Below are 23,962 nucleotides of genomic sequence, written 5' to 3'. Positions count from 1 at the left end.
ATGCACGTAACTTCCGCCTCGCCTACAAAAAAAAGTTCAGCGGCTCGGTCACCACTTAAAGGTAAGCGAGTGTGTCACTCTATAGACGGCAGTATACTCACGGAGGATGGTGGTGCATCGTGAACGTTAGTGAAATCATCGCACTTCTTTAAAAGGTCCAAATTCAGGGCTGCTGGTGCTGCCGCCGTAAACCAACGGCCCTTGAGAGTCACGGAGATGCCGATGGGAATCGGCACACCTACATGCGGACTCTGAAGGTACTGAAGGAATTCCGATGAATCTTTCTGTGCGAGCAAAAGAAAAAAAATGTATTCAGACCAAACGTACATTTTGGAAGCTCTGTAAAGCGAAGCTTTTATGAAGTGATTAGTTGAACACTATAAAACTAGGCCCCTATTCACAAAATCCTCTTACGCTAGAATTGCTTTTAAGAGACAATTCTAGCCAATCCTCGTGCAGGACATATTATTAGCGGAGGCGGACGACCAATGGCAAAGACCACTTACCAAAGCCAAATTTTGCGAATATGGGCCGTGTTTATCTTCTGCAACGTGTCTTTTGACACAGCGAACTTGCCCCCGTGATCCACACGAACGCGGCTTCAGCTGTCTCCGGGATCAACTCAGAGCCGCGAATTTGTAGCGATGCTATTTCCAATAATAACGCCCTTGCGCGCTTTGCTCTATGCCAGTGGTAAGAGCGACGCTTTGCCCGCGTTATGAACGTGAGCCTCCGGCCGTGAGCGGTGGATGGTAAAATTGGCATAGAATCGAGCGGAAGGCATCGCTACCAAATTGCGGGCAAGTTAACTATTGCACTGGCTCTGGGACCTTACTTGGCAAGGAGCCGACCCAGCAAACGCGCCAAACCCCAGGAAAGAGGGAATGGAAAAGATCGCTTCATTGGAGGAATCGTGGCTTAGAAGATTATTTGTTTTATTTCGGGTCTTTAGGCACCGTTTGTTGTTTAATTGTGTGATTCAACGCAGAACAGAGCAGGCAACGTGCACATCTCTAATGGTAGTACTGGTTAGGCTACAAATAGGCCGATTTGTTACACGAGTTTAGCCGGCAGCAGCAGCCAAGGTTAGGAACGTTCACGACGGTTAGACTAGAAAGCTTCGTTTTAAAAACAAGCAGTAAGCTACACTCAATCGGCAAGTTACTCTTCTGACAAAATATACGCGATCTGTTCAGCGTGTGCGCGTCGACCTTAAAGCGACATGGCCGAAATATTGGCAGACGTAATGCTTTCGGAATGTCGCCCACGAATGCAGATGCATTTCACTGGCTGTCTCATGGTTTGACCAGCTACTCAACCTTAATCCGCCTGTATTTCTGTTTCACTCCACCCGCTTGCATTGCGCTCATCCCCTGACTTCTTGTTTAACTTAAATTATTATGGTTACTTTATACGAGTTAAGAATCAAATGGCAGTATCACGAAGCACATAACATTCCAAATGAATGGCTATTTTCTTTATTTTCTCCCGGTATATAAGGAAAAAGTAGTTAAGGCTCGCATATGTCGAGTTCAATATATCGCTCAATGCGGTGAATTTATTACATCTACACGGCGGCCAGTGACTTACGTCGACAGGCAAATTGACCGGTGCCGACCCTATAAGGCGACAATAAATAGCAGTGAGTCGATAATCAAAAAGTTGTGCTTAATAAATCTGGCTTTTTTTGCTGCGATAGCAAACGGCTCCTGCACATTTTCCACTGGCGCAAGGACCAAGAAATGTGTTTACCACAATGAAGGACTCGTGCATTATACAAGTGCCATGTAAGTCCTACGACACTTCACAAAAAGGGGTGTCAGGTTACCAAGTGTACAAATAACGCACACACCCAAGGACATGAATACTAAGGTTCCTGTGTGATGAGCAAAATAAATATGGGGGCCCATACTCACCATTGTGGAGTAATAGGTCACATTGAACCCATCCTTATATTCGTATAGCGATGGTGGCACAATAAAGCAGTTGGACTTGTCGAATCTTGCTGTATTTTCGTACGGCGGAACTGCATAGTTTGCAGACGAGGTGTGGCTGATAATTACTAAATGGGTGAGCCCAAGGATACTGCAATGAAGAACATCGCTTTGTAAACGCTTTCTCACTTGACGAGCTCGGCTCACAAGCACGCTTCCAGTGGGGAACATTGCTTTTATTCTGTCGATCATTCATTGGAACTTCAGTGTCAGGGAAAAAAATTATAGGAAAATATTTAGACTAATAGCCTAATGCGGCCAGTGGCTGGCTCAATACGAAACACCTTCGCCATACAGCTGCCACCTATGAACAGCTAAGGCTTCTTCCTTATGCTCAAGAAATCTGGGAGTATGTCCAGAGGCTTTTACACATTTACTGCGAACCATTGTCTGTCTTTCTGTCTTGTCTTGCCTTGTGTCTGTTCTGTTCTGTTCCGCCCAGTTCTGTTCCGATGGCATCGTCGGTGGCGTCTCCAAGTGAATATATATCAGAGCATTGTCAGCGCCAATGGCGATGAATTGGAACAAATGATAGAGGACCTTAACCCAGAGAGTGTAAGAGTAGGGTTGAAGTTTAATATGCAAAAAACAAAGATAATCTTCAAGAGCCTAGGCAACTAAAATTCATGCTCGCTGTTCAGCCCCTAAAGTATGTGCAGGAGTACGCTTGTCTGCAGTGGCGTAGCTAGGTCGTCTGGCACCCGGGGCTCATAGGTCTTCTGTCACCCCCCGGCTGTAGTCAGGAAGGCGAGGATATCCAATACTTCCGGGAAGGGGGGTGGGGAGGTGATGTTTCAGTGCCAGTACAGCCGCTTCGCTTTCGTTCCTGGAGATCGCGAATGTAGCAGGTGTACACGCTGTTTTATTTTCTGCACCAAATAACACCGGGTGCAGCACTGATAACTTGTGATAAGCGCTTTTGCACATCTGATGTCAGACTACAAGGCTTGGCAGCCAATACAGATGCGGCATCGTGGAAAATATGGCTCACAAGTAAGAAAAATATTTCGATAAAGTGTTAATTAGCCAATTTATAAGCAACATTGCATTTGCAAAATTGAAGCCCGATAGTCGTGTTGCCCAACAACTTTACAAAAGTCATCGTAGGTACTACTTCGAGCAGTATTTTGGCTGTGGGCAGCCTATTCTGAAACTGAAATTCAATAGCGTGTCAGTGACGCTGATCTCTCCACTCTTATTGGAAAGCGCCACCTGCTTCCCTGCTGCAAAGGCGCCAGTGCTGTGACGATTAGAGTTTTCTTCATTATGAACCGTAAAGCCTTTATTTGTTGCTGTTGGCAAACGTGATTATCTGAGCTGCAGCACGGCCACCAGGTTGGGAACGGAATAGGGCACGCTCCGCGTCTATTCCTGGCGTCTCCAACAAAAAAAAAAAAAAAAAAACAGCAAGGCCGCAATGAAGCCCGTGCCAGCGAAAGCTTGTGCTACCGTTGGTCTGCATTCGCAATGGAGAGGGTAGAGAGATCGACGTCACTGGTGCCCTACTTGATATTTCTTCCGCTACTTCCATACAGGGCCGCCCTCAGTGCCAAAATACTGCAAGCTCTGGCCCCCAAGGCAATTTTGTTTAGATAAGTTTTTGTTGAGTTAATAATATGACTTTGGACCCTCAATTCCGGAATTGCAGTGTTTCCTCTATAATTGCTAATTAAGCAGCTATTTAAGACACCCTTTTTAATTATCGGCCATATATCGCACGATACGGAGTTCCTAGCGGTCACAAAGACACATAACCTGATAGAATATCGGGAAATATCCTTACAAAATTCACCTTTTTATTGCGATAGCAATTATATGGACACTCAAAAGCAGATTTCTGCCGTCAGCGACGCCGTCGCCGTCGCCGTCGCCGTGAGGTTCCGTATGACGTCAATGGAGATGAAATCGTCGATGATGATGATAAGTGGTTCTTGAGGGAAAGGGAAAGGTTGGCGCTATCTTCTGCAGCCCTTGAGGGAGCACGGCTTCTTCCGACGCACGAAACGCCATGGGGGGGAGGGGGAGGGAGTAATGATACAGCTGATAAAGCTGCTATCATTACTCCGGATAGCTCTCTTCAAATTTGCTATCGCAATTGATGCTCCTGGGCAACCGGTGGCAGTGCTCTGCGACTCGAAGCCAGCGCTCCAGAGCCTAATCAACCACCGCCGATCAGGGCTTACGGGGGCCCTGCTCAGCTCGAAGTTCTCGGCATTGGCTGCCACGGGGGTCACCATCTCATTTCATTGGCTGCCTTCCCATGTTGGAATAGCCGGTAATGAGGCAGCGGATACCCTCGCCAAAACCGCCCACCATCCTGAAGTGCCGCTCACACGAGCAGTCGCTTCCTCAGATTTTTCAAGGCAGCGCCTGAAAAAAACTGCTCACAATCGTCCACCCGGATGCCAGAGTGGCAAATGGCAACGGTCCCAGGCCACTTCCAGAGTGTGGCCTTACCAGGAGGGAACGCGCAACGTTGCTTCGACTGCGCACGGGCTGTGTCTGGACGGCGGCGCGGCTGCACGCCAAGGAACGCTCCACATCACCGGCCTGCGAACGTTGTGGCGACCCCGAGACCCTCGAGCACCTTCTCTGTGCATGCCCAGCGCTGGCACAGGACCGCTCAAGGGTCATCACTGCCTACAGACAACAGGGTCTACCTGCTGCGACAACCAGCGACCTCCTGTTCCCGTCGCCTCCCCACCTCCGAGCTCTCCACAGCCTTTTGGAGTTTGTGGAACTGAACGGAATCTCCGCCCATCGCTAAGCGCTCGTCCCTAGCAGGCCATCGCCTCCATCACCAGCCTCCTCCATCATCGGATGAGACTCTTGCTGCTTCTTCTTCTCTTCCCTTCCTTTCAACATCTTTATCTCCTTTATCCCCTTCCCCTGACGCTGCGCCGTGCTCCCTATTGGGCAGCAGAAATAAGCGTCACTTTCTTCTTCAATAAAATCACTACTACTACGGCTCAGCGCCGAAATCGTCGGTGGTAAGTGGTTCTTGAGGGAAAGGGAAAGGTTGGCGCTATCTTCTGCAAAAATCGTCGCGCGCCGAACGCTGTATGTGCGAGTGAAAGGGCGCGAGGAACGCGCGCTTTCACAGGGAGTGAACGCACGGCGGAGAACAAACGCGCGTTCTGCGCTGTGCTTCCTTAAGGGCTGCAGAAGTAGGCGTCTCTTTCCTCCTCTACAATCACCATATATGTAGAGCAAACGTGCCTTCTTCCGACGGACGAAACGCCGTGGGGGGGGGGGGGGGGGGGGGAGGGAAGGGAGGCGAAGTTTAGCTGCGGCACCAAGTGACTATTTATATCAGAGGCTCCGGCAACAGTCACCAACGCCGCACGCATTTTGAGCAAACGCGGGCAAAACGCTGACGGCGTCGACAACAGTTCTGCGTGTTGCCGGTGCTGCTGCATGTCCAAGTTTATACAGCTGATAAAGCTGCTATCATTACTCCGGATAGCTCTCTTCAAATTTGCTATCGCAATTGATGCTTCGCCTTTCGGGTGAAACTGCGACAACTTTTTTTTTAATTCCGTGCAGCTGAAACAAGACACGGTATTTGTGGCGTCAACTCACACAACAACAAAATGATAAAGAGACGGTTAGCTAGGACTAGGGGGCAATGTTTTTATTCAACACCAGGAAACTAATACAAAGGTAATACAAACGATACAAAACTGATAAATGGAACACTATACATACACGCGACACACAAACTATGGTGGGACACTGAGCGTTTTACACCAATACGTAATGAACGGTGAGAGCCGAAGATCTCTCTCGCGGCGCCCGATACTACACCCGCCAAAATCTTTGGCCGCACCGACTCTGAAGGCGATCCCGGGAATCCCGTTCGCGTTTGTCGATGGCCGCACTTGTGAACTTTTCACCGTCGCTCTCGAGGCACGTTTCGCCGTAAACGCGAGCGACGAGCGCGCTCGTTCAGCGCCCACAGGGGGACCTTCTTTTGCTGCGGTTCGTCTTCGCAGCGAGGACTGAACGGAGCCATATCGCCAGATTATATGTTTACCTACGCCCGCTCCTGGCTTGAGCGCACCGCACATAAAACGTTCCGCTAAGGCAAGTAGTTTAGCGACCACTTAGCCAATTAAATTTTTTGAGCCCGCACATTTGTGCAGTTCTTACGTAGCATGCTGATAGAGCTGCAGCCGACAATGCTGAGGCACTACACATCTGCTGGTTACCGGAGCGTTCTTTACTATTTACGCCCAGTCAAGCCGGCGGAAAGAGGGGTCATCAGACAATGGTTGTACATAACGCCCGATGCGGCTTAGGAAACCTCCTTCCGCGGATATCGCAGACGGTGACTGCGTGGACAACCCATTAAGCTTTGTCCAAACGGCGCGAGTAGTGTATAATTCCGGTCCTAAACGCGGGGCTAAAGATGTATTCTAAGCTAATATAACATTCGCATTCTCCCTCTACTTAACAGCACTGTCCGCGAACGCCCGTAGCTTTCGCGCCGAAGCCGTGTTTCCTCAACACTTGCGTTACGTTAACTCATATCACTTGGAGCCAGCCATCCTCGGACATTCCCTCTACTGACGGCCCACGAAGCGAGATGATAATTATCGCTGTCAGCCGCCCAATTAACTAAAATTGAATAATTAGCTATTTTGTTGACTGCAGTAAGTGGGTATATTTGTATCGAAAAGTCAGCGGCAGTCATTGTTTCTACACAGTATCAGTTGGAAGAATTCTAACGTGTCTGTGCTCCGAGAGATCAGACTCCAAATTTTAATTGTCGTTCGCATGATTACGCATGCAAGAAAGTTAGGATAGGTGCAAAGCTCCTCCCTGATGTGACGCGTCTCCTGCGTGTGGTGTATAGTATGACAACAGGGTGGAGGCATAAGCAAAGATTATAACTGTCCTCCTTACCCTCTTGGCTGGCGAAATAAAAATCGTCGAACCCGCAACCGCTGTCCTTAATGCGCGTCCGCGCAGCCTGTAACCATGGCGGCCGCTGCCATGCCGAGATAAGCACGCGAGCGGAGAAGCCGGAGGGCAGTGCGCGTGCGTAATGGTGACTAGACGAGCGGGCATGGTCCTTGCCTGGGCTACGCAAATAAAGTGACTGCTGGTTTCCAAGTATTCCAAGTTTTATTGACATGGAGAGCAACAACTCTACCATCAACAGGAGAAACGGTTCTAGCTATGCTAACGAATATTTCATTCTGCCACTTTAAGTTTGGTGTGGTCATGCACAAATCTCATGAACGCCCTTCACCCGTCAAGATGTCAATGCCCTAAAGAATGTTCAAAATGCCTCCCTTCCACGGTAACGCTAGAGTGTACTAGACTAGTACACTCTAGTAACGCAAAGCATAAACCGCTCTCGCGTCCACTCGATAATTCCGCGCAGTATACTTCTGGACGGATGCTCGCACAGGCAGATATTATCCTGTGCCTCATACTACTGCCATGACTGGACTCGGTTGCATAAACTCGATCAGGGGACCTCGGCGGCTAAAACATCGCTCCTGCACGCCTGATCTACTGTCGTGCAAAACATGTGTCCAACCAGTTCTTTGCCGTGGCGCAGAAATGTGGTGGTGCTCCGTCGTGCTGGAACCACACTTGGCGCAGGTCATTCATGGAAAGATTAGAGAGAAAGTCGTCGACGACAACACCTAATAGTTCTTCCGTGCACATCTTTCCGTTCAAGTTGTCCTCAAAAAAAGTAAGGTCCAATGATCCTGTCCCCGAGTATGCCACACCACACATTCCCACTGCAGCGAACTTGATGTTTGTGCTGCCGCAACCAGTGTGGTTTTTCGTGTGACCAATAATGCGTGTTCAGAATATTCACAGGCTACTGCGGCAAAACCGAGCTTCATGTGTCCAAAATATTCTGTGTAAGAAGGCCTTTTTTTCATCAATTTTAATCAGGCCCCAATTGCAGAAGTCAACCCGCCTTCCAAAGTCCGCCTCAATTAGGTCCTGGTGAAGGTAAACAAGGCAGGGATGGAACTTATGCTTTCGTAGCACATTTGCGACTCTTAGAATGGTGGGACCGCACTGATCGGCAATCTGTCGGATGCTGAGTTCTGGCATCGACGTTACGCACCCGATAACGTCGATTTCAGAGACTTCATCGACGATTATCTTCCTGGTCTGTCTCGGACGATGGACTGACCCTGTTGTGGGAAAGCGCAGAAACACGCTTATCAGGGTAGGCCTAGTTGGAAGTGGATGGTGTAAACGGCGAGCCACGTACAGCCGCATTACCAATGAATATTTGCCATTCACCTCAGCCATTGCAAGTACCACGTCTATTTTTATTGCGTCGTCGTCGTCGTCGCTGTCGCCTTGAGGTTCCGTATAAAGTTCAATGGCGATGAAATCGTTGCCGCACGCCGTACGCTATGTGTGCGAGTCAAAGCGTACGAGGGTGAGCCGGCAATCTCGGCTCAATGTATAGCGCACGTGACGGAGGAAGGCCGGCCGAAAGCGCGCGTCCTTAGGCGCGCGAGGCATGGGGGCGAGGCGACGGAGAGGGAGAGAAGGGTGTATTTCGCGCTGTTGGCCGCTGCTCACAACAAGGCCGCACGGGCGCCGTATCTTGCAAGCGATCTGTGATGTGGGCGAAGTGCAGGCCCGCGCAGGCCTCATCTTCAAAGCCATCTGCGATGGGGACAAAGTGCGAACGCCGAGTGCCGGTAGCTTCGTATGCGTTGTGCTTTCGACGTTTAGTTCGCGTTGAAGCGACACGAGAGACAGCGCGAAGGTCAATTTGCCCGCTGCTGCTGGCGCCCTTTCTCACTCCAGCGTTTTCACACATAGTTTGCGCGGTTATCGAGCGACATGTGATCATGTCTACGTGTGCATGCGGACACCGTGCTTGTCTATTTAGTCAGTGAGCGAATGTTTACAACTTCATAGGGCCCATTAAACTACTATCCTTGCTTCGTACAGCTCTCTACTAATTTGCTATCGTAATCGATGCTCCGTCTTTCAGGCGAAACAGCGACTCTTTTTTCTTCGGTAGAATACCTCGTCCCACCGGACGGAGCCATATTAGCACGAACAGCCTCCATGTGGATATTCTTGGTGATCCTTCCGTACAGAGGCGCCGCTATTCCAGAAGCACTCTAGTAGGTGACTGGGAAGCTAACGCGTTCACAGGATGACGTCCCGGTGCGATCTCAAGTAATACAAAGAAGTGCCGAAAAATTCTCCTGTTATCGCGTTTAACCGGATCATGCGTTCTGCGTGCGGCACACCGCGCTGTATTATCTTGATTTCCCCAGTCGAGAGTGGAAGTGGAACAGCTATCATCTTTGCCTATGTCTCCGCCCTGTTGTCAGACTAAACGCCGCACGCAACAGTCGCGTCACATCAGGGAGGAGCTTTGCGCCGATCCTCAGTCTCTTGCATGCGTAATCATGCGAACTACAATTAAAATTTGAAGTTGGATATCTCGGAGCCCTGGAGCGATTGTAACTCCTCTCCAATGCTCTTCACTGTATGCTTAGAAGTATTCAAGCTCTTAGACTGGGAAAGCTTAGAAGTGATCAACGGCGAATATCTCAGAAACCTTCGGTTTGCAGATGACATTGTACTATTCAGCAACAATGGGGACGAATTACAACAAATTATTCAGAACCTTAACCGAGCAAGTGTAATAGTGGGGTAGATGATTTATATGCAGAAGACAAAGATAATGATCAATAGCCTGGCAAAAGAACAATTCAGGATCGCCCGTCAGCCTCTAGAGTATGTAAAGGAGTACGTTTATCTAAGCCAATTACTCACAGGGGACCCTGATCATGAGAAAAAAATTTACAGAAGAGTAAAATGGTTCGGAGTGCATACGGAAGACATTACGAAATCCTGATTGGGAGCTTACCACTGTCCTTGAAAAGAAAAGTGTGCAATCATTGCATTCTACCGGTGCTAAGATGTGGGGCAGAAATTGGGAGGTTAACAAACAAGCTCGAGAACAAGTGAAGGACCACACAAAGAGGAATGGAATGAAAAATAATAATCCTAACGTTAAGAGACAGGAAGAGAACGGTGGGGATCAGAGGGCAAGCGGGGATAGTCGATATTCTAGTTGACATTAAGAGGAAAAATGGAGCTGGGTAGGCCATGTAATGCGTAGGATGGATAACCGGTGGACCATTAGAGTTACAGAATGGATACCAAGAGAAAAAAAAGCGCAGTCGAGGACGGCAGAAAACTAGTTGGGGTGATGAAGTTAGGAAATTTGCAGGCGCAAGTTGGAATCAGCTGGCGCAAGACGGGGGTATTGGATATCGCAGGGAGAGGCCTTCGTCCTGCAGTGGACATAAATATAGGCTGATAATAATGATCTTGATCTCGGAGCACAGACATGCTAGAAGAATTTTTTCAAGTGAAACTGTGTAGAAACACGACTGCCTCTACCTTTTGAACACAAACATACGCACTTACTGCAGGCAGTAAAAAGCTTATTCATCAATTTTAGTTAATTCGGCGGCTGACAGCGATAATTATCATGCCACTTTTGTCCCGCTGGCCACATAACTTATTTGCACAGGTGGTCTTCGTGTGCCTCCCAGTGCCTAATGTGGAGAAGACCATAAAGCTTAATTTTGAACACTCAATACATATATATTAATGTTGTATGTCGGTGTCAATGCATTCAAGTTGATTGACATTGATATACAGGCGTCGAACGTGCGATGACTTTACGCACACAAAGCAATTAACTTCCACCAATCAATCACACGGGCGCACTGGTGTCTGCCGGCGCTAGCCGGATAGACAGGCTTTGCAGATGCAAAAAGAGAAGATAAATAACGTGAACTTACCCTGTAGTATCCGCGGCCACCTGCGCTCGGAACTGAAGAATATCCGTGCTTGTCACGCCCAACACCACAGCATAATCATCTTTTGCTCCGGCTATGTTGACCAATGCGCTTCGCACATACTGTGAATTAGAAGCACGAAGTAAATCAACGTCGCACGTCCTTCACTTTACCGTAAAGCGACTGGGGTGTGAAAGCATTACGGAGCTCTCTCCTATACAATGATTATGTATCGATACCAGCATCACCTTTTTCCTCCTCTCGTTTTCATGTGTGCATAATTATACAACGGCTTTATAATCTACATATGCTGCCTGCCAACCAGGTGCGAGTGCTTTAGTCGGGACAGTGTCAGACCATGACGGCTGCGGTGTTCTTGTCTACTTTTTCGTCGTCTCTATCTAAGATGCAGTTTTCCAAACGCTTAAGAAACCTCTCTTCTTCTATTGAGCCTCTCTGTACATTGGTATACCGAAAGCGAAAAAAACATGCGAACACTGAAGAGCACAGATGACGCCAACCACGATCCTCAGTGGCTACGCGGGCATGGTGTCTTTTACCCCCATTGGCAGGTATAGCCATAGTCATGTATTTCGTCGTTCTTACACAGTGTTCGTTACGATGCACCATTGCGCAAGCTTATTGACAGTTCATTTCATGTGAAGGGAGCATACGGAGAATGTGTGAGGCTGTTCGATCGAACAGCGTAGTTGTTAAGGGCAGTTCCACAACGGTTCTCGTACGTAGCTGGCCAAGGGCACGACGACGTACCGTTCAAAAAATTGACAGTCACTTTGTATCCTAACCTGGGGCCACATTCACAAATCTGTCCTTTCATAAGTTCGCTTTGCCATTGGCTGACTGCCTTCGCTAATGACATGTCTGGCATCCGGATTGGCTAAAATTCTTTCTTACGCAAAATTCTAACGTAAGAAGTTTTTGTGAATTCGGGCCCTGATTTCAATGCGAAAGCATTGTGACGTGTCACGCGTAACGACATGATGGCATACATGGGCAAGCTCAGGATCAATCTCACTTCCTATTATCCCGTGGCCATAAGTGACGTCATGCATTGTCACCTGTCCTTCACCACTACACTTTAATCCACCTTGCTTTATTTTGAACGAACCTGAATCCACCATGATCCAGTTTAATCCAGGTCAATACACTTCAATCTACCTTAATTCACTTCATTTCACCTTACTGTAACGTCTATCAAGCATAATTCACCTTGCTCTAAATTCTACCAACGTTTATCAACCATAATTCATCTGAATACACTTTAATCTACCTTAATTGACTTTTATTCACTTTATTTCACCTTCCTCCAGTTCGCACCATCCTTAATCCACCTTCCTCTAAATTGTACCAACCTTAAACCACCTTAACCATTCTATTCCATCTTTATCCACGTTAATCCATGCTCCATAATCCTTTTGTTCACCTTCATTCACTCTACCTTAATTAACTTTACTTCCCCTTAAATAAATTTAACTTGTTCAAACTTTAATTCCCATTACCTTGCCCTAATTCACCTTAATTCACTTGAATTTCGTTCAATGTATTTTATTTCCCTATAATGACTGCTAACTATATTTTGTATTACTACTGACGTCATACAACACACTGATGACGTCACAGGATGTGATAATTTTTGATACCACTCGTTGCACACAACGCCTGCTTTTCTGCCTCGTGGGACATCTGATGGTTTCACATTAAGCAATTTCATGCAGAAAAAAACAGCATTGCAACCAGGAGTCGCATCCCCGAAGCGACCGATACTGTAAAACGTGCGTCGCTGAGAGTGCGCAGCCAGGCTAGAAGTGGCTAGAGGAGTGGGTGTGCCGACCGACCCGCCTGGAGCGTAGTTAACCACTTCTCCGCATAATGACTGAAAAATGTAGCGGCGCTCAGTGGAACGGTGGAAAGGTGCTGAACAGCGGGCGTCGTCTTGTACTTCTGACAGACAGCGCGCAGCAAATAAGGTTGGCAGAAGGCAAAATTGTCATATGTGGCTGTCAATTTGGGCCATGATAAGCAACGGTTGTCTGGTATTGCGTGTATAGAAGTTGCTAAAGGACATGGAAGCATGTATACGACGAAAATGTGAGCGGCAAGGTTTGCGGAAGCTCATCGGCGAGGCCAAAAGCTGGAGGCCGCATCAATTAGTAGCGGAATTTCTACTTCAAGGAAAGTAAACATGCACACTTATTTCTTTCCTCTGAACTATAGGTCAGGGGGCCTGAACCAGTGTTCTCAGCGCCGACCAAGACAGAAGCGGACATCAGTTGTGTTGCCAACGACGCTTTTACCAGCAGTTCCTCAAGCGTGATTTCACCTAGGTGGTCAATGAAGAAAATGCTTCTCAAAAGTGCAATGATATGGTGCTTCCGCTCATCTCTATAGCATGATGACCAAAAATAGAAGAGAGAAACATTATGTTCACATAACCTACATGATCATCACCGCGAATTTACGGCTCGGAGAGATCACAACAAGAATCTGCGTATGAAGCGGCCTGTGCCAATTGCGACGACTTCAATATTGTCAGCAGCGTACGTTCTTGCCTCATGCTCACATATCCATCTTGAGAAGGTTCTTCGGCTACCGCATTTCCTGTTTGTGCGAAATTGGATTGTATAATCACCCTCAATAAAGTTCGGCTAGAGGGGCGTGTGTTTATATGCAAGGGACCGATGGCAGCACCATAACTCAGCAGGAAACGTAAGTTCGCTTGTTGCGGAAATAGAGGAAATGCCTCCTACCGCGTCAAGTGCAGTAAACATTTTTACGGAGAAGCTGTTAAGGTCTCAGTCTTCGATGGTCGCGTCCGGATGTAGAAAAAGCTCTCATTTGCCGTATGCTGTATGTGGGAGTGAGAGCACTCGAGGGACGTGCGCTTTCACGGGGAGTGAACGCACGGCGGAGAACAAAGGCGAGCTATTCCGTAGCGTGAAAGGCCGTGTGGTGACGGGAGGGAGGGAGGGGAGGCGACGTTTAGCTGCGGCACCAAATGCGCATCTTGCGACCGGGCGCAAGGGGAACTGGCGACTCAATCTCCCACGCGAAAGGAGGACAGCGGGAAGGCAGCGCGAGAGGGAAGGGTTTTGGGGTTTTTGAACTATTACAAAATGATAAATATATATGATCCGGTGGTTTTCATTTATTTAGTGACCACAAGGCCCATAGCTTTATGGTTGCCACGGTACACCGCTACGGTACACCATACGGCAAAGGTTGGCATGTTTTGCATAAACACGTCACCAACGCCGCACGCGGTAGGTGCAAACGCGGGCAAAACGCCGCCGCCGCCGACAACAGTTCTGGGCGGTGTTTGTGTGACCGCACACAACCGCTGTCAAAACGCTGGCGTGGGCAAGCGCGCCAGCAGCAGCGAGCGAAGGTTAATGCAGTCTATCGCTTCAACGGAAACTGTGCGGCGAAAGCACAACACATACAAAGGTAGGAGCCGTGTTGCAGATCGCTTTCAAGATACGGTGCGCACGACAACCCGGCGCCGCGCAAAGTACAAGTTGCTCGCAGAGAAGAAGCTGCAACCCCTCCCTCCCGCGCTGCCTTCCCGCTGTCCTCCTTTCGCGTGGGAGATTGAGTCGCCAGCTCCCCTTGCGCCCGGTCGCAAGACATGCATTTGGTGCCGCAGCTCAACGTCGCCTCCCCTCGCTCGCACCCATCCTCCCACAGTCTTTCGCGCGACGGAAGAAGTCACGTTTGTTCTCCGTCGTGCGTTCGCTCCCCGTGAAAGCGCGCTTCCCTCGCGCGCTTTCACTCGCACATACAGCATACGGCCAATAAGAGTTTTTTTCTACATCCGGATGCGACCATCGAAGACTAGCTATCATAACGAGGCCACAGAGACGCACCCTAACTGGGGTACTTCGATCAAAACGCGCAGAAGCCGTGGTCACTGTGGCGCGGTCAGAATGCTGCTTATGCCTGAGGCGGAACCACGGCAAAACTGGCGCAACTACCATGCGATAACCAATACTATAGAAATAATATACTCTCGTACAATGAAGAACTCGAAAAGGCTCGGTTATAGCGAAGGACTTTTGCAGTATATACGGAATCATTTGATAACACTTGGATGTTAGAATTCAGGCAATCGCACAAACATAGGACTTCGGAAGCGTCAGAACTCCATTTTACAGCTTCGCTGTCTCAGGTATGAGTCGCTCGGATTCGCACATATCTGCAAAGGTGTTCTTTGTTTCACTCTGTTTTTTTAAACAATGATGACGTACATTAAGCAACTTACATTTCGTTATTTTTCGCAAAATAGTGTGACTGAATGGAAGGAACCTTTCCTGCGTATTATTTTTAGTCATGCTTATTCTAAACGGAAATTGGGGAACAAAGTGATACTTACAGCCAGCGACAACCACAAAGCCGTTGCGGTTTCAGGAGTGGAAAATGCCCGAATGTTACCGTCCAAACAGCCGTAGTAGGAAATGCCGTATTTCTCCCACGTTACATTGAGAAGGTTTACCAATTCCCTATGCAGGACTATGCTCTGGTAACCGGGTGAGCTAAATGGAGAGAAAACAATTTTGTGGCACTTTAACGTACGCTTTCAAATCCAAGCATGCATTATTTCTAAGTAAATACTGTTAGACTTCGTGGTGGGGCAAAACGATAAATTATCATTGGAATAACGAGGTAAACTGACTCCAATGCTTCCGAGAAACCTCTTCATTCTTGAAGATACAGAGCCACAATGACAAAAAAATTGATGCCGCAACCCCAGTGGAGTTTCCTAAGTATGCATAAGCATACACCTAACATCACTTGGCCCACTCCCAAATTTAAGTTGGCTCACTCCCAATTTCAGTTTGGCTAACCCCAGAATTTGCAGTTGACCCACCTCCGAAGGACTTTGCAGTATATACGGAATCATTTGATAACACTTGGATGTTAGAATACAGGAAGCAACATAGTACTTAAAGCGAAGTAAACATAGTACTTCGGAAGCATGAGAACTCCATTTTACAGCTTTACTGTCTCAGGTATGAGACAGTAAGCTGTAAAATTCAGGTTGGCCCACCATCAAAATTAAGTTCGTACACCCCAAAATTTCAATTGAGCCCACCCCAAGCTTAAATTGGCCCACCCCTAAATATTCAATTTAGCCCGTGTACAAATTTAAGTTTGCCCATCACCAAATTAGGTTGGCCCACCTGCAAATTTCAAGTTGGCTTACCCCAAAATTTCATGTCGCCCCGGCCCCCAAATTTAGGTTGGCTCACCCCCAAATGTCAAGGTAACCCACATCCAAATTTAAGTTTGCCCACTTGCAAACTTCAAGTTAGCCTATCTCAAATTTCAAGTTGGCCTACCCCCAAATTTCAAGTTGGGCCAACCTCCAAATTAAAGTTGTACACGTGCAAATTTCAAGTTTGCCTATACCCCAATTTAAATTAGCCAACCCCAAACATCAAGTCCGCACATGTGCGTATTTCAATTTGGCCTACCCCCAAATTTCACGTTCGCTCGCCCCTACTATAAGTTTCCCAATGCATTTGATGTGGAGCCCTATTTATTCCTACCTGTATTCACTGTAATCAATTTTATTTAGATGTTTTGGTTGAAATTGTTCCTTATCGCTTATATAGCTACCAGTTTTACACTCTTACGCATTTTTTTCCAGGTGCAACGCATTGCACTTTTTGCGTGCTTTTCCGCGTGACGGAGCCGGGGTGCTTGCCAAACAGTGCTGATGAATGCAAGAAAACAAACGTACCTCGTGGTGATGAAGATATGTGCAATGGAGATGATGAAATGCAAATATTGCATTCACTATTTTTAAAATCAAATGACATACATATGTAGAGAACTGGCACTTGTAGACTATGTCGCTTGGCGGTCTTTACAAAGCTACCTCTGCGGCCGGGAAACGCGATTATTGTTTAGCATCCGGAAACAGTCCCATTCTGACACCTAAACTCTGCGCTTCTAAAAGCTTCCCCAGAAAGGGGCAACGCGAACAAATACATGATGCTCCTTTACCACAGTGTCATCTAATGCCCCGTATACGACAATTAATTTGTCTATTGTTGATGCTTCTTCTTATTATTATTCTATGAACTGCTTTTCCAATGTTCATCTTTAATATGCCCCTCCCCTCTCTAATGTGCCAATCTTGAAAGTAAAATAAAGATAAATATTTCAGTGCTTCTGGTCAGTGATCGGGCATCACCCGATGAGTACACTAACCGCTTCTGTGGCCACTGTTATGCCCGACATCTCGTTTCACCAGAAGTAAGGACTACTATAAATTTTACTAAGGCCTGGCATGTCACAATAAATATTTGTGTTTAAAACTGACACTTCCTTGTAATCAACAGTTTTAACCAGGTACTAGGGCAACCTTAGCCACTCTACCTTTGGAAAAGTACTGCTATCTTTTGAACAATGGCACTTCTCTCTATCATGTATCTCCGATTGGACGATTGCTATCACGTGATAGCATGGACATCAATCGTCCAGTCGGACTGAGCGGCGTCAGTGGCATGCGCCAGGCCTGAAAGCTTCAACGGGAACTTTCGAGGGGGCGCCACTCGATAGTATCGCCTGACCGCGACAGTATCGCGGTCAGGCGATACTATCGCATAGGTGGATCGTTTCAGAATACGGCCCCAGAATGCAATTAGGATGTCATTGCCTGATTAACTTTAAAATCGAGTTTCAAGAACCATCGAAGGTGGTAGCTCATTGGCTGCCACGTTAGGCTGCAGAGCGCGATCGAGGTCACGCGTACGATACCAGCCGCGGCGGCCGCATTCCAATGGAAGTGCAATGCAAAAGCGCTTGCTTACCGTGCATTAGGGGCATGTAAAAGTCCCCCAGGGGATCAATATTGTCGCGGCGTCGGAAACGTGAAGGGAAAATGCAAGTCAACAGGAGCAGTAACAAGAATAATCTTTTTAGTACCACGCGCTAGTCACTTCTTCTTCAATAGGTTTTCTGTATATGCCAATACATCTTTATATCGTCATCACCCTTTCCGCCCTATAGGCGCAGGAATTCTAAGCCTGAGTGGTCCACTACGGCGGCCCTCGTAATCAGAGCGTTGTTCGGGGACGTAAAATGCCACAATTTTTTTTTTAAGTTTGAAGAAGTCGTCGTCAGAGAAAGAAATAATGAAAAACCGTCTGATGGAATGAAATATCATAAGTCAATTATTCTATTTTAAGTGAGAAAAAGGCTAGAAAGAAATGCGTAACGGCTAATAAGTTTATTGTGCGATTTTTGCATTACAAAAGGTCCTCAGCGGCGTAACACGGTTAACATATTTTACATGCACACATAAATTTGTTCTCTTCAGTGACGTACAGCAGGCATGTATGGTGTAAGCTTGGATGTTGCCTCACTATCGAGTTCCAGCTAATTTATTTTCTTTGTAAAAAGTGTACGCATTCGTCTACGAAATAAATTTTTTGAAGTTCTCTCCAGCAGTGACAAGAAACAAGATCGACGTACAGTGTGCTTGTGCTGCGGGTAAGTTGAACCATCTGGTTACCCAGCATGACCCCACACCATTCATGCATGATTAAACCGCCCAAAAGAAAAATATTCATTCCTGATTCGACGCCTTTTCACCATTAGCCCTCTGCTATTGGTCGAATGTTTTCTGACTACACCCACTTCGCCTGTCTGTCGCGCGACCTCACAAAAACCGCGAAAACTTATCACGTCAAAGTGACGCGTACGCGAAAAAAAATGCAATAATATGCCGAATAAAACTGAAAATTTTTCTGAATAGCCACAGACTGCGCCGTTCCGAAAGGAATAGAAGATGGCTGCCCGCCGATCGCTCAGGCCCTCGCTACTCGCACCTGCCGGTGAGCATGCTTTATTTCCGCATGATAAACCTTTTTGCGTGGCAGTAAAACGTTATCGAGCCCTTTCGGCATGCATACGACATCGCTCTACCAACTCTTCCTTGCTGAGGATTCTTTTTCGCGGCATTCTTATCCTTTCGTTGCACGCCGCTGCGATTTTCGACCAGCCACCGCAAGCTAAGTAAGGCGAAGCGGACCAATCGGAGAAGCCGGCACCACCCTCTTCATGCCGTTATCTATTTTCACGGTCCTGGCTCAGCCCCATCGAAACCCTCTCCACTAGAGCGTGCCCCTCTTCCCTTGTCAGCAAATTAGATAAGAGAAACCGCTGAGTGTAGGCAATGTTATTGGTTTCGAAAGCGAACAAAGGTGACCTCCTATAAACGAGGAGAGTGTTTGATTTGGTTGTTCAGACAACACCGCGGGTCACCGCCCGATGCTTGCGTCGGTGGTTACGTAAATTTGACGTCCAGACAACACCGCGGGTCACCGCCCGATGCTTGTGTCAGTGGTTACGTAAATTTGACGTCAGGAGTTTGGAATCAAAACTGTTTGGAATCATTTTACGATATAGCGCCCCAGTGCTGCACACGACGGCCTTACTAAAAGCATTACCATTACATCGTGTGTAAAGCACGAAAGTTTTCCGCTGTTAAATCCACCTGCTGGTACATATGAAAGCTTTTATCGTTTGCTTGTTGTTTGCAATAAACTTCACTTGAGTCAGCGCACCGTCTTGTTTTCTACTCTTCGTGTTCATATTAGGTGCTCTTTTATCGTGTTTAACAGAAAGACAGGATCAAGAATAGATCAAGTACGAGTGCTTACGTGCAACGAAATTGTGATTTATTGTGATTTAATTTATATGGGTACATCCCGAAAGGATCCCCGAAAGGATACTGAAATATGTAGCAGAAAAAAAATTGCGCAGATTCCACGCACTGTGGCAGTCGATGTTATGCGAAGCATGTTTTGGGTACCTCACTATCCAGCATTGTATGAGGTTGCGCAAAGCGTTACTAGATGAACCAACAACATGCGTGTGTAACTTGAGTAGTATGTGTGGGTCGCGAGCGTGCGTTGTGTGTGACGACATCAGCACGAAGGTGACCAAATCGAAGCTTATCGTATGACAGCAAAGGCCGGCCGTTCAACGCGAGCTTCCGACATGACGATTGTTGGGTTCTACATGAATAGTGGACGACCATAAGTGAAAGAAACACGGATTGCGACGTCATCAGCAACTACGTCTTTTACAATCGTACGTATCTATGGCTATATGACGTGTATGTTAAAAAGACGAAGGCATTTGTACTCTGGTGAAGAAATGTTAAAACAAACATGATTAAACTGGGCCACCATGATGTTAGTCTAAAGCCGCAGTTTCTACGTAGCGTAAACTGCTACGAGAAAAGTTCTCGGCAATCTGGGCTGCTCCCGAAAATAGTGCGGTTTAACACGGCGCCTGAAAGCGCGAGCACTCACAATGAAAGACGACGAGAAAGTGGCGTGTGGTGTATGCTCCAAGTGTTTCGAAGAGCTGCCTACGGTTGGAACGAGGCAAGTATGCGTGTAATCGTGGCCTAGTGGTTAGACCAGCGGGCTTCTGCGCTTTACGGCAGTGGCTCGATTCCACCATCGGTCGCACATTATATTCATTTTATTAAAGCAAGGCGAAACTGCAAAGTGCCTTCCTACCCACCCGCAAGAAAACGGCAAAATGATGAAAACAAAATGCTTCGCATTAAAAACATACCATAAAACCATTATTCTTCAGTGCGCGCTCATGCCCGTGCGTTCAAAAACATTTCTTGAGCACTGCATTTGAGCGATTAACTATCACAATTCGCGTGGCGTGCTATCAGTAAAGCTTCAGTGGTAATACGGCTATGGTTCGTTGCCTTCTACTGCCATTAGAGCTATATTTTCAAATGCCCCGCAGTTTGACTTGATAGAGGTTCGAGCGAGAACAGAACGTCGTTCCTCCGCAGGCCGAAGCAAGCTTTGGGTGTTGAGCGGTGGTCACATCGCCGGACATCGAGCCCGTCGGCCAGTGAAGCCGCACGAAAGTAGCTAAAGTAAACAATTCTCTGGCAGTCGTAACTGACTGCTTTTCACTGAGCGCGTTGAACAACTATGAAACACACCTCGCCAACACCACACCACAATGTTTCAGACAATTGTTGACAAGCTAAACAACGCAGCGTGTGACAAGGGCATAGAGCAGCAGGTGAAGTTTGGGACCGCGCCTTTCTGCACACTTCAAGAGCTGTATGTTATTCTAACTGATAGTGAACTGCGCGCCCCCTTTTACAGCGTGCGCGGGAAAAAAAAAGAGCTGTTTATTGTTGTTGATAAAGTGAATTAGATCTGTCGTTTGTTTCCTCGTCACACGTGCGTAATATTCATTAAAAAATTTCATTTCGTTGAATGAAACCAAGCTGTCTATTTCTATAGAAGAGAGTTCTTTTTTTATTTCATTGTGTTTGTTCCCTCCTCAGCAAATCGCGTTTCAATAGCGGCTCCCATAACCACACTTGCTGATGTCGGTGAAAATCGGTGCTGCGCCGCTTTTTCGCCCGAAGCCTCGCGAACTATTTGGATCGACCTTGTGAATTGCGTGAGAAACATGTGGTGACTTTTGCTCCTCGAAATCTGGCTTTTCCTAGGTATTAGGGTACAACGGAGGAGGGCGCGCTTTGCTGCGTTTGTCCCTAGCTGAGCTGCACTACGCGGCAACGGATAAATGCTCCAGAATAGGCCCGCTCTCATCTCGGCTTTTGTGGTTCCGCTCGAAAGCGTTCAGCTCGTGGCTAAGGGCTTCCGCGTTTCAACTTTTTTTTTACTTGTGATTTGTTCTGCATTATGGTATCATTTCGCAGGTTCACTTCTACAGTGTCTGTTCTTTTTTTTTTTACTGTGTTTCGCCACCCCGCCTGATATGGAGGGTTCGTTCCAAGGGGAGCGAAGCGACCAGGCGTGCAGCGCATTCAGGTATAGGGTTGGCGGTGAGGCAGATGTCGCTTTAGCGGCCGCAGACTAATTGATGGTGACACGTTGTTACTGCACATTCGTTAGTGTGAATTATTTAATTGCAAAATAAACTGTAGTTTTTGTTCATGGCGGTGAGGCTCATACGCAGTACGTGCTGATGCGCCATGTACTCTTGCAGTCGCCAACGACCGGGCCACTGGCTGAGAGCCGAACACGCATGCGAAGCTGCAAACCTTAAGTTACGTGTGCCCCAGTGACACAGGCCAACCACTGACGACGAAAAAACTCACGCTTCCCCATTACACATTCGGTATTGGCCGCTGTGATCCCGTTTAGATGAAAGTTTACACGGCTGACGAATAAAAGCGCTTCGTGGGAGATGTGTTCGTGTTTGCCTGTAGGGGACGAGACAACGGGCTTGTTATTTTAGTGAGCAAGCGTAATTTTACACCAGTTTATGCAACTGATAAAACGACTAACCATAGTTCTTATTGCTGTCTAATAAGTTGCTCCACCTTTCGTGTGAAACGGACTTTTGCTTACCCTTGACGTCCTGAGACTCAACTACAGTTCATGGATAAACTTACTTTTCAAGCCGGTCTTCGGTACCGACTGCTGTGCTGCGAATCGGAAAAACTGAACTTTCTTTAACCAACCTCGCTTAGAATCCGAACCCAACATCTCTGGTTACGTAAATAATGTAAGTGGCTTGGGATGGTTGTAATGATAAAAATCGCTCTGCCTATAGCCTAAACACAAAGATAAATGTTTGACGTCATGTCATGGATCTGCATGTAGATAGAGCATCCTAAATTTTAATATCATCACGCAGTACTTGAAACGTTGTCCAAGGTTGCATTTTGTCATCTGTGACAACACAACAGTCTGTATCAAATTAGTGCCAATTTCCTCGAATGTAAACATAACAAACATTGACCAATCAACCACTTGCATACACTTTCCAGTCACGCGCTTTCACACTTCTTACGCGGGGTAAATATTTTACACAATTGCTTTCGATTATTCTTTAAAATATTTGAAGGTTATGTGCAATAGTGTAAAGAAACAAAATGAGGCTACGACAAAACACGAAAGAAGGCATTCTTACACTCTAAAGGACTAATATAAGTACAAACATCAAAACAGGCATTTAGAGGCATAATAAAGGTGCCTCTAAAATGTTTCTGGACGCGTAGTCCGTGCTTAAATGTTAAATAGGCCCCATAAGGACGTAGCGAAAAAAAATAGGCATCTTGCCTAAAGTTCCAGTCTCGATTATTGCGTCATTCTGTTTATCACAAATGTCCTACACACCACAACCGAATTCACATCTATGAGCCGAGGCTTAGCGGGAATTGAACAATCTTGGAAGTTCACTTTCCCGTAAACTCTTACGCCCAACTGCACTTGCTCTATTCGCTGTGTGTGTTCTCCTACGACAAGTGTAAAACTTAGTTCAGTGTGCCAATTTTTTTATTAGTGATCGTTTGTGACAACCAAACTCATTGTGCTGTATGAGAGCGTGAATCAGCGCTTCTCGACAATATTAATGCAACCATGCAAGTGAAAACGCACGGCTGTCGAGAGTCCGTGTCGTGTCATCAGACAACGCAGCAGGAGGCCAGTCATCCCTATACTTAGCATTATTCTCGAGAGTCAACTCTAATATTGAAACCGTTTGCGCTACATGCTTTAGCGACTGTAGCTTTAAAGTGTTGCTGTCGACATTGTTATTGAGTCAGAATAGTAAAATTGCTGTTTTAGTTCTGTCTTTTAATTGTGAAATTTAGATCTGCACTCAACAAAATGGTTCCTTTTATTAAAAACTTGCCGTGGTGGCGTATAGTGTCTTTGGAGTGGCGTTGCTATGAACGAGGGCGCGGCGACTACATTAAGACAGGAGCGAAATGCAACAACTATATAGTGTATGACGTTTAAGCGTTCATAGCTTGCTGGCAGTAACAACAGTAGCAAGGTTCTGACTCTCCCCCCCCCCCCCCCAAGTTGACAACATTATTCCGAATGCCCCCACTGCGACAAGCCTCATAATGATAGCGTGGTTTTGTCACGCAAAACCTCTCAATATATATATTTTTAATTTTTCCTGTATTAGAGCTATTTCCATCACAGACGCGTTCATTTAGCGACAAGCTACAGTGAAATTGCTTTGTTATTGACTACCACACCCGTCCTGTGTTTGACAAGTCTACGTTAACACGCTTCAAGCTCGAACTGAGGTTAGCTTCCAAAGCAACGACTATATTATAGTGTATGACATTTAAGCGTTCAC

The sequence above is a fragment of the Dermacentor silvarum genome, chromosome 5, assembly GCF_013339745.2.
Source record: "Dermacentor silvarum isolate Dsil-2018 chromosome 5, BIME_Dsil_1.4, whole genome shotgun sequence".
Lineage (NCBI taxonomy): Eukaryota > Metazoa > Arthropoda > Arachnida > Ixodida > Ixodidae > Dermacentor > Dermacentor silvarum.
The sequence above is the reverse complement of the archived record's forward strand: the minus strand, read 5'-3'. Positions refer to the sequence as shown.